This window comes from Borostomias antarcticus, assembly GCF_949987555.1.
Source record: "Borostomias antarcticus genome assembly, chromosome: 31".
Lineage (NCBI taxonomy): Eukaryota > Metazoa > Chordata > Actinopteri > Stomiiformes > Stomiidae > Borostomias > Borostomias antarcticus.
The window spans coordinates 5,405,827-5,415,826 of NC_140264.1; the positions used below are offsets into that span (position 1 = coordinate 5,405,827).

The 10,000-nt window shown below is 43.9% G+C and overlaps 1 long non-coding RNA gene across 1 annotated transcript; it reads right to left on the reverse strand.

The window, feature by feature from the left end:
* Positions 1–1,614: 1,614 nt before the first annotated feature.
* On the reverse strand, positions 1,615–9,045 carry LOC311327358. Its single transcript, XR_014631097.1, has 3 exons — positions 8,847–9,045; positions 2,352–2,440; positions 1,615–1,639 (listed from the first exon to the last, which is right to left on the reverse strand). It is a non-coding gene; the product is annotated as an uncharacterized lncRNA (long non-coding RNA).
* Positions 9,046–10,000: the final 955 nt, after the last annotated feature.

Sequence of the window (10,000 nt, forward strand, 5' to 3'; positions counted from 1 at the left end):
AGTGATCTTAACTAAAGGCCTGATCTTTAGATCACGCTCTTGTCTGTTCCAGACTTGTTTTTGATCAGGTGTAATGTAAATAATAATAAGTAAATAAGTATTTTTCTTCACGTCTGATCTTTTGTTGTACAGTGTTGTATATGTTGTACCTCTGTTATTATCCTGTAATACCATATCTATGATTTTGTTCATGGTTAAGATTATTAACCATTGCTTGAGAAGCTCAATACAAAGTTATTGTTGTTATTTCTAACATGGCCCCTCTCTCCTCATCTCGCTATGCAGTTTGAAGATAACAGTTTCTCTCTAAAGTATATGAGAGTATAAACCAGTACATGTTGCATTTATTGGGTGTTCGTGAATGTTGTCCTACAGAATAATGATATTTGAGCTGGAGGGGTTGCACAGAGGGCCTCAATAAGAAAGGGTTAACGAATAGTTCCTGGAACCGGACGACACGTGCGTGGCATGTGGCATTGGTTCCGGGCCAGATAGAAACATGTTGGAAGTTTGGAGCTGATAATGCTTCTGGACGCACCCGTGCGCCGCCATTTCAACTGCATTTTGTTTTATTCTGACACTTTTCTCTCTGTAAAAACCGTCCTGAACCCTCCGACCGAGGCTGCTGGTTCTCTGTTTATAAACATGGAAAGTACAAGAAGGCTGCAAACCCCGGATACCGGATCAGGGCTTGGGGATTGGGAACAGCGAGTCTTGTTGGATTCAACGGCCTGTGTGTGTGTGTGCGTGTGCGTGCGTGTGTGTGTGTGTGTGTGCGTGTGTGCGCGTGTGCGTGCGTGTGTGTGTAGGCTGCCCCAAACGACCACGCGAGGGCGTTGTTGAATAGGACACAGTTGAGCATAAGTAGGCCTATGTATGTATGAACTTTGTTTGGTCTTTATCATAGACAGGGTCAATTTTCACAAAATCAGAACCTTAGAAATAATCTTTCTATTTTATTCTATTCTATTCAGGAATGCATAGAAACCTGCGCCTGCCGGGACACAGAGGATGACTGCCCAATACGTTCATATACCTCATCTACACGTGCTGCTCATAATTATATTAGGGACTATAGATATGTAAAACAGTTTAATACATAAAACCATGACCTGGAATCAACCTGCTTTTGGATGTTATTACAGAGGGCTTTACTGATGATGACTGGGATGTAGTCGGTTATTGTACGTTGCTTTGGTTAAAAGAATGACTAAAATCTGAATATGTCAGAACTTGTTCTTTAGTGTATGTCTGTTTATATTTAATAAACACAAAATTTGGGCGATCTTTGAGTGCAGAATTTATTGTATACCAGTTATAATTGAAGAGAGGGCAAAAACCAACCAGTTCACCAGACAGTGAAGGTTCCAGAATGTCTAGAGTGGAACACCTGCTAAGCCACGGAACCCTCCCAGCATTCCAAACCTGCTTTGCTTTCCATATGATTCAGTTAGTACAGTATTGATTTAGTGATTTCCAGTATTCATACTAATACAGCAACAGCATAATGTCATAGAAGATAACATAATAATATAATACGATGACTATGTGACTGTGTGTGTGTGTGTGTGTGTGTGTGTTTATCACAGGATGTCAGCTTTGATGGGTTGATGGACTAGGTGTCCATCCCGACCCTAACCTGGGGAGTGAACCACAGGCAATACGTTAACGTCATGGCAACAGATGTCTTAGCAACGGTTGTCTTAGCAACTGCCAGAGGATTGGGTCAGGTGTAGTTGTCAGTCTGACTGATCTTTGGACAGAATGTCAGGATATTCTGCAATCTGAGATGATAATCTACGCACACGCACACATTATGTAACCTCTCTCTGGAGCTGTGGTCAGGTAGTGGTTGAAAAGTAAACAGCTGACTCTGGACCAGTGCCTACTAGTGGGTGAACTACCATCTGTTAATCATTAGAGAACACTAAAAAACAAAAAGAACCCTTTGAAAAAAAGGTTCCATATAGAACCCTTTTCAGGTTTTTAGGGAACTCTCAGGGTTATCGTTATAAATGGTTCAACTCCCACAGAGTTAGAAGGAATGGTTCAACTCCCACAGAGTTAGAAGGAATGGTTCAACTCCCACAGAGTTAGAAGGAATGGTTCAACTCCCACAGAGTTAGAAGGAATGGTTCAACTCCCACAGAGTTAGAAGGAATGGTTCGGACACAGTTACTCTACATAGCTTCTTTGTTCTGAAGCTTTGAGCTTTGCACGTGGTTTGAATAAACAGGGATTTATTCACTGACTGACTGACATCCCTCTCTCCTCCCTCGGGTACGGCCTCAGAGACACACACACACACACACACACACACACACACACACACACACACTGTGCTCACTCACTCCTTCAGATCGAGAGCTTTGCCTTCATCAGCCTTCCTCTTCATACTGCTGACCGGGTTGGCTGAATGCTGCTTCATGAGGCCGAACATCTGAGGGAGAGAGAGAGAGAGAGAGAGAGAGAGATGGGGGAGGAGAGACAGACAGATCAGGGGAGAAGAGGGGGAGGGAGAGATGGAGGGAGGAGAGAGACAGGGAGAAAGAGATTAGAGAGAGTATATGTTACGACTTAGCCCCACAACTTCCCATACTTGTCAAATCACTCTTGTTCAAACCCAGTGATGCCCTACAAGAGAGAGTACAGCATAGAATAAGCTTGAACAAGAAGTATTTATTTATTTAATTTAGTAGTTTTTATTTATTTATAAGAGGCTGAACTATCAAACGAATTACGGTATAACAGGATAGAATAGAGTGGATGAAAGCAGAGTAGGTGTGGCAGGTGTGGGTGTGCTTGTGAAGTATTCATGAGAGAGGAGGGAGGAGGAGGAGAGGAACCAGATATGGGCAGTGTGACCATGACTAAGCATGCATTCCCCACGCCGGCCTCTCAGCCTCCCAGCCTCCCAAGCTCCCAATCCCCCGCCTCCTCCCAGCCTCCCAAGCTCCCAACCTCCACCCAGCCTTCCAAGCTCCCAATCCCCAGCCTCCTCCCCTCCCAACCCCCCAGCCTCCTCCCCTCCCAGCCTCCTCCCCTCCCAACCCCCACCCTCCCACCCTCCTCCCCTCCCAACCCCCCACCCTCCCAGCCTCCTCCCCTTCCAACCCCCCAGCCTCCCAGCCTGCTGGTCATGGATATCAGCTGAGAATGAGCAGCTACACTAAAACATAAAGGGTGATTTATACCCTACATACCCACTGTATAGTGTGCTCTTTCACAGAAAAATAAGAGTTGTAGAAATTATTGGAAACTCAAGACTGCCAAGACATACATGTTCTTTATAAGTGTATGTGAACTTTTGACAGAGAGAGCGAGAGAGAGAGCCAGAGAGAGAGAGAGAGAGAGAGAGAGCGAGAGAGAGAGAAAGATGATGACATGGAGCCCAGGGCCCAGGCGAGAGTCGACCCCGGGCTGCGGTGGTCAGGGCTAGTTCTATGCTAGGGCTAGCCATATGATACGCGCCTTAACCCGTTTACCCACAGGGGGGCAGATATCCAACAGCAGGACCCACTAGATTTTCAGAAAATGTCCGGTTTTCAGCCCCATATGATCGTATTTTAAACCTTCTTTCTGACCTGAAAATGACTCTCTATGGAACATTTATAATATGTGGTTGTGGCTGTAGTTTATATCACGTTTTTGTGGTTGGGACAGGATCTGACCTATAAGGCAAGGGGTAAAGGTAAAGAGGGAAGGAGGGAGGGAGGGAGGGAGAGAGTGATAACCGGACAAACGCTATACTAGGTGTGCTGGCTTACAGCCACGCACAAAAATAGTTATTTGAGCCAGCCTGGTTAACCTTCCCTGTCACTATGTGGAATGTTCTAGACTATACATCAGCTTTTCCTTTCACAAGCCTGGCTCCAGCCCCTGGCCATGAATGAAAGTGAAACTAAATGGGGTGTCAGGCTATCCTTTCACTGTAACTGTTGGAATCCCCGTGTGATCAAGTTATCCACCCCAGTGAAGTTGGCCATTGGGAAATTCCCCAGACGATGACTGAAATCCTCTGTTTTATCTCCATCTAGAGGGAATCAGTTGTACTACACAGATAACGTGCATTCAATAAGAGGCGACGCTTTGGAAACTGGAAACACACAGGTACATACATGAAAAGGTACATACATTAAGAATCTATAAGAAACACCAACATCAAATACTTACATTTTGTGGCTAGAAACGCAACGGAATCAAGAAGATATTTCAAATGTTAGTATTAATCGTAGTAGTAGTGATAGTACTGGCACAATTACATTTATTTATTTACATATTGTAAGTGGCTAGAAACATTATACTTTTTCTCATTTATAAACGTGATAAGGGTCAGTAGTAGGAAAGATATCCTTACATACAGTAATGCTTGTGTGTCGTTGTTAGTCTTCTTCACCGGAGGCCGTCCAACACCTCAGATCAGTTATAGGACTAGTCTATTTTTTTTATTTAGTCAGTTGTTTCCAGGTGTTCATGGGATTTGTAGTTCCTACCAGTCGACCATCTTGTTTGGACACTCACAGTGGTAGTGGTTTGGACCAACAAGACACTATGTTGGTTTTTCCTTATCACCCGTCTCTATGGACGAGTCAACGCTATTCTAAATGATGTCTGTGACTTAGTAGACCAACTAAGATAGTGACTCCAGACCAATAAACATGTGAGTACATCAATTTCAATGTACTGTATTAGTCAAGTAGGATAGTAATAATAATAAAACATTTTATTTATAATTTATAATGCACTTTTCATTAAAAAAAAAATTTTTTTTTTAAATTAAATTTAAAAAAGATTGCTCCAGGTTTAAAAGCATAGCATAACAAAACACAACAGGTTAGTAGTAAGTTAGTAAATGAGGATAATCAGGTACTTTAAATACAGGAAAATAAGATTTATTTGCCAAATAGTTCAAATGAAACAATTCATTGATCAATTAAAAAACACACCATCAACAAATGTGAAAAGGTAAAACACAATATATAATTAATAGGTTATTAATTAATTAGTAGCCTAATTAATAGGCTATGTTCCTGCCATGATCTGCGTGTAGCATTGCATCTCACTGCTTTCTACGGTCTGATCAAGGTTCCTCCTGAAAATACGTTTGAAGATATATGCCATAGCTTTCCAAAATGATCCGGTATCTTTATTAACATTATCATAAAGGAGAAAGAAGACAGATTCCTCTTGCTGCATCCACAGCTTTACTAAATGATGTGTTGATGGACCTCACTCTGAGGTCTGTGGGACAGCGAGGTATTTCCACGGAACAGTGACTACATCCTCTGGTGGGACAAACCAGGCCCTTTATCACAACAGCACAGGTGTGGTTTCTCTAGCGTCTCCTGAAATCGTTATTTATAGAATTCTGATCACTAAAATCTCAGCTATACTGTACTTTTCTATAATGCTGTTTCTCTCATTTCTGGTTCTTCAGATGGCTCATCTGTCTCATTGATGAAAAGCTTCGCCCATTACTGGCACTGATACAGTTTCTCTCCCTTGTGTATTCTTCTATGGTTCATACAAGTCTTATGACTCAACGTTTGTCACATTCCTGGCACCGATATGACTTCTCTCTTGTGGATTCTTATATGATTCATTAAAGAAGTCTTATGACCAAAAACTTTGTCACAATCCTGACACTTATATGGTCTTTCTCCTGTGTGGATTCTTCTATGTTTAACTTAGTTACCCTTTTCACTAAACGCTTTGTCACATCCCCGGCACTGATATGGTTTCTCTCCTGTGTGGATTCTTCTATGGACCATTAAATTAGTCTTAAGACTAAAAGCTTTGTCACATTCCTCACACTGATATGGTTTCTCTCCTGTGTGGATTCTTCTATGGCTAATTAAATGACTCTGTTCACTAAAAGCTTTGTCACATTTTTCACACTGATATGGTGTCTCTCCTGTGTGGATTCTTCTATGACTAACTAAATGACTCTTACACCTAAAAGCTTTGCCACATTCCTCACACAGATATGATTTCTCTCCTGTGTGGATTCTTCTATGTCTAACTAAAGTACTATTTTCACTAAAGGCTTTGTCACATTCATCACACTGATATGGTTTCTCTCCTGTGTGGATTCTTCTATGGTTAACTAAATGACTCTTACAAATAAACACTCTGTCACATTCCTCACACTGATACGGTTTCTCTGCTGCCTTGCTCTCAGCTTCCCCAGAAGAAACATCCTCACTCTCACTTCCAGAGTAGGAACTAGGAACAGGCCTGGTCTGTTGGCTGGTCTTGGTCCTGAGGCAGGGGCCAGGGCTGGGAATAGGTCTAAAACACTTAGCCCGTGTTCTCTTTGATTTGACACGCTTAGGGCAGGCTCCTCTCCCCTCCTCTTCTAAACTCTGAGCAGTAGGACAGTCTGGAGTTACAGAGGGGGTCTGAGAGTCACTGGCTGGTTCTGTTGCTCCATAGTCCTCTTCATAAGACACTGCTTTGATTTGTTCTCCGGTTGTGTTGGTGGATAAAGAGTCTCTCTCTCTGTTCTCCACAGTTGGACTCTGGTAGCGAGGTGAGAGCTGCTCTCCCCGCTGACTGGACCACAGCCCCTGTTCCTCTTTAATCTGCGGGTGTTCTGGAAAGAGAACTGGAGAACATCTGGGGGAAAACAGAAGATAAATATTAGGACAAAACATACTTATAGCACACTACAGCCTAGCATGCCTGACAGGGACCCTGCCCCTCTAGGCCTTGGAGGCCACCTGCTGCCCGGGACAGATGTAATAGTGACAGTCAGTTCGTCCATGAATGCTCTTATTGGGGTCTATCCACTCTTGGTTAAGAGAGGGAGTCTGGCTTAGAGATGTATGCACTTAATTTAGGAGAGAATATCTCAACTGTTATAGACTAATATGACCCTAAGGAACAATGTGGGATGTGTGTGACATTCTCTATCCAGGACGAAAAATCTGAAAATGACCATGCCCTTTTTATGGAGATACTATACAGGTGAATAGTTTTTTTACCCTTTAAAGATATCCTCATGAATTTCTAAGATAAATATTTTCGTATTACACCTTGAAAAAAAAAAATCAAAAAAATGATTTTGAAGCTGTTATTTTAAGGTAATTAACTACATTGAGCTGATTAAAATGTTCTCAAAATAGTATATTCCTTTAAAACTGATTATTTGAATCATAACCTTTTAATAAAGACATATGCTAGATTACCTATAAGCCTTGATGGTTGCTTCTCCATAGCTCAGACCTGAGTTCTTCATGGGCTGGACTTCAGAGCGTTTTGGGCGAGCGAGACAGACAGCTTCACGGGTCAACAGGGGTGAGTTCAGGGCGTTTTGGGCGAGCGAGACAGACAGCTTCACGGGTCAACAGGGGTGAGTTCAGGTGGTGCGTTGAATCAATCTGTAGATTGGGTTAAAGCGGAAACCGTAGCGATACAGTGCACAGCGTGTTTCTGATTGAACATGGCCCAGATCTCTTCTTGGTGGGCGAGACTTTAGTGCATGAGTGACTCGTAACAGTGCAGGGTGTGGTTGACTGGGTGGATGGATGGTATTACACTAGTAGTATATCACCAGCAGAAGGGTCTGATTCTGTAAGACAAAACAAAGTATTTTTGCACTAACAGCCATCACTGAACACTCACTATTGTTATTGGATGTTATTGTAGGGTACTTGGGAAAATGTAGTCCCAGACACGACCATCTTGTTTCTACACAGGTGAATCTATTCGTCTGATTGCATAGGATTCTATGCAGTAGAGCCAATCAGACAGATAGATACACCTGTGTAGAAACAAGATGGTCGTGTCTGGGACTACATTTTCCCAAACCCTATATGATCATAAGAGGGTTTCACACAGTCGGTTATCATCCATTCACACCACCTCAGATAAATTCGGTTAAGGAGAATATCCACATGAGCGTAAGCTAGCTTGTCATAATGTTATCATATAATATTCAAGAAAAGGAATCATAATGTAGCGGGCGTCTATGTAGGAGCTTCTCACTTCTTTCACATGCAAGCTAACTTCATCTCTGCCGCTTATGTTGTTGATTGCTTCGAACCCACTATGGTAGATAAAAGCATTTCACACTGCATTAACCCTGGGCTAAGAGTTAACCCTGGTCTAAATGTTAACCCTGGGCTAAGAGTTAACCCTGGGCTAAGAGTTAACCCTGGTCTAAATGTTAACCCTGGGCTAAGAGTTAACCCTGGGCTAAGAGTTTACCCTGGGCTAAGAGTTTACCCTGGGCTAAGAGTTAACCCTGGGCTAAGAGTTAACCCTGGGCTAAGAGTTTACCCTGGGCTAAGAGTTAACCCTGGGCTAAGAGTTAACCCTGGGCTAAGAGTTAACCCTGGGCTAAGAGTTAACCCTGGGCTAAGAGTGAACCCTGGGCTAAGAGTTAACCCTGGGCTAAGAGTTTACCCTGGGCTAAGAGTTAACCATGTGCTAAGAGTTTACCCTGGGTCGCCTCTCACACACACATTAACCAACTTTTAACTATAATGACGTGACGAAGAAGTCGTGTGATTGGACAACAAAAACTTGATGTAAAGTCCATTGTTTACTTTAGCCCAGTTTCGCACCGGGACCTTTCAGTCCCGTTTAGTGGATTTCCAGGGGATAACCCCGCAATCTCGGGACTAACCCCGCAATCTCGGGACTAACCCCGCAATCTCGGGACTAACCCCGCAATCTCGGGACTAACCCAAGCCTGGTGCTACAACCGGGGTCACTTTGGATGCGCCAGGATGGTGACAGTGTGAAAGATGTCTTAGACTGGGCTAGAAGGTTCTTAGAAAGCTTTTAACCCAGGGATATTCAGTGTGGAAATATCTCTACTAATGTAACTTCTCACTCACCTAATTAAACCGACCCCTTAACCAACTCCGTCCGACGATGCTTCTTCAAGAAATAGATTGATATTGAGTGATTTGAGCTCGCTATCTGTAGCCGGCTTATCACACAAGCCAAGTCGATTGATACCGAGTGGATGTTGTAAAAGCAGCAGTTTGGTTTGACTAATCATATGAACACATGTTTATCTAGCTCAGTAGTAAGACATGTCCTCATCCCGCCCCTCGCTGGAGAATCCCTCCATGATCCCGCGTCCACTTCCTGACCTGACCCACGGCCTCCAATCCGCTGCCCGCTCGTCACGGCAACCTCGGCCAATCACGAGGCCCACAGCTCCACCTGCTGGCTATGACTGGAAACAGCATGAATGTATGTATCTATTCAGATACACGTCTCTTCATACAGAGAATACAGCTGCGGATAAAAACGCAATAGCAGAATTTATACAAAAATGATGGCCAAGTCAAGAGAAACACTCAGTTTAAACAACAGCAAACGACCATATGAAGACACAGAGAGAGGAGAGTCAAGGGTTTTGGACAAGGACCATTTAATGAGAACCACACACTGCATATGAGGATCATGACATTTGTGTTTGTGTGTGTTTGAGAGAGAGAGAGAACGGGGGGGGGGGGGGGGGGGGGCGGCCAACCCTGACCTCTGACCAGGAGATGTCTCTCCTGTGTCCTGGTCAGTAGACGTCTCTCCTGTGTCTTGGTCAGTAGACGTCTCTCCTGTGTCCTGGTCAGTAGATGTCTCTCCTGTGTCCTGGTTCAGTAGACGTCTCTCCTGTGTCCTGGTCAGTAGACGTCTCTCCAGTCTGGCTCCCAGCGCAGCAGCAGTTCCTGCCAGAGCGTCCGATCATGAGGCTTCTTCTTCATACCATCCATCCTTGACCTCTGACCCAGAAGTACATCATTTGTGGGGGCGGCATCTGAGTTCAGTCATAACAACCAATGACCATGTCTTTATCTGTCTCTGAGCAAAAACATATTTTCATTCATGGACTGCTCTGTCTGCTAGTCCTTCAGACGGGTTTGTCTCTCTCTCTCTCTCTCTCTCTCTCTCTCTCTCCCTCCTGCCCCTGAACCCCCTCCCTCCTCCTCTCTCCCCCCTGTGTGTGTGAGGGCAGGCTGAATGTGGGCCTGGTCTAGGTTCA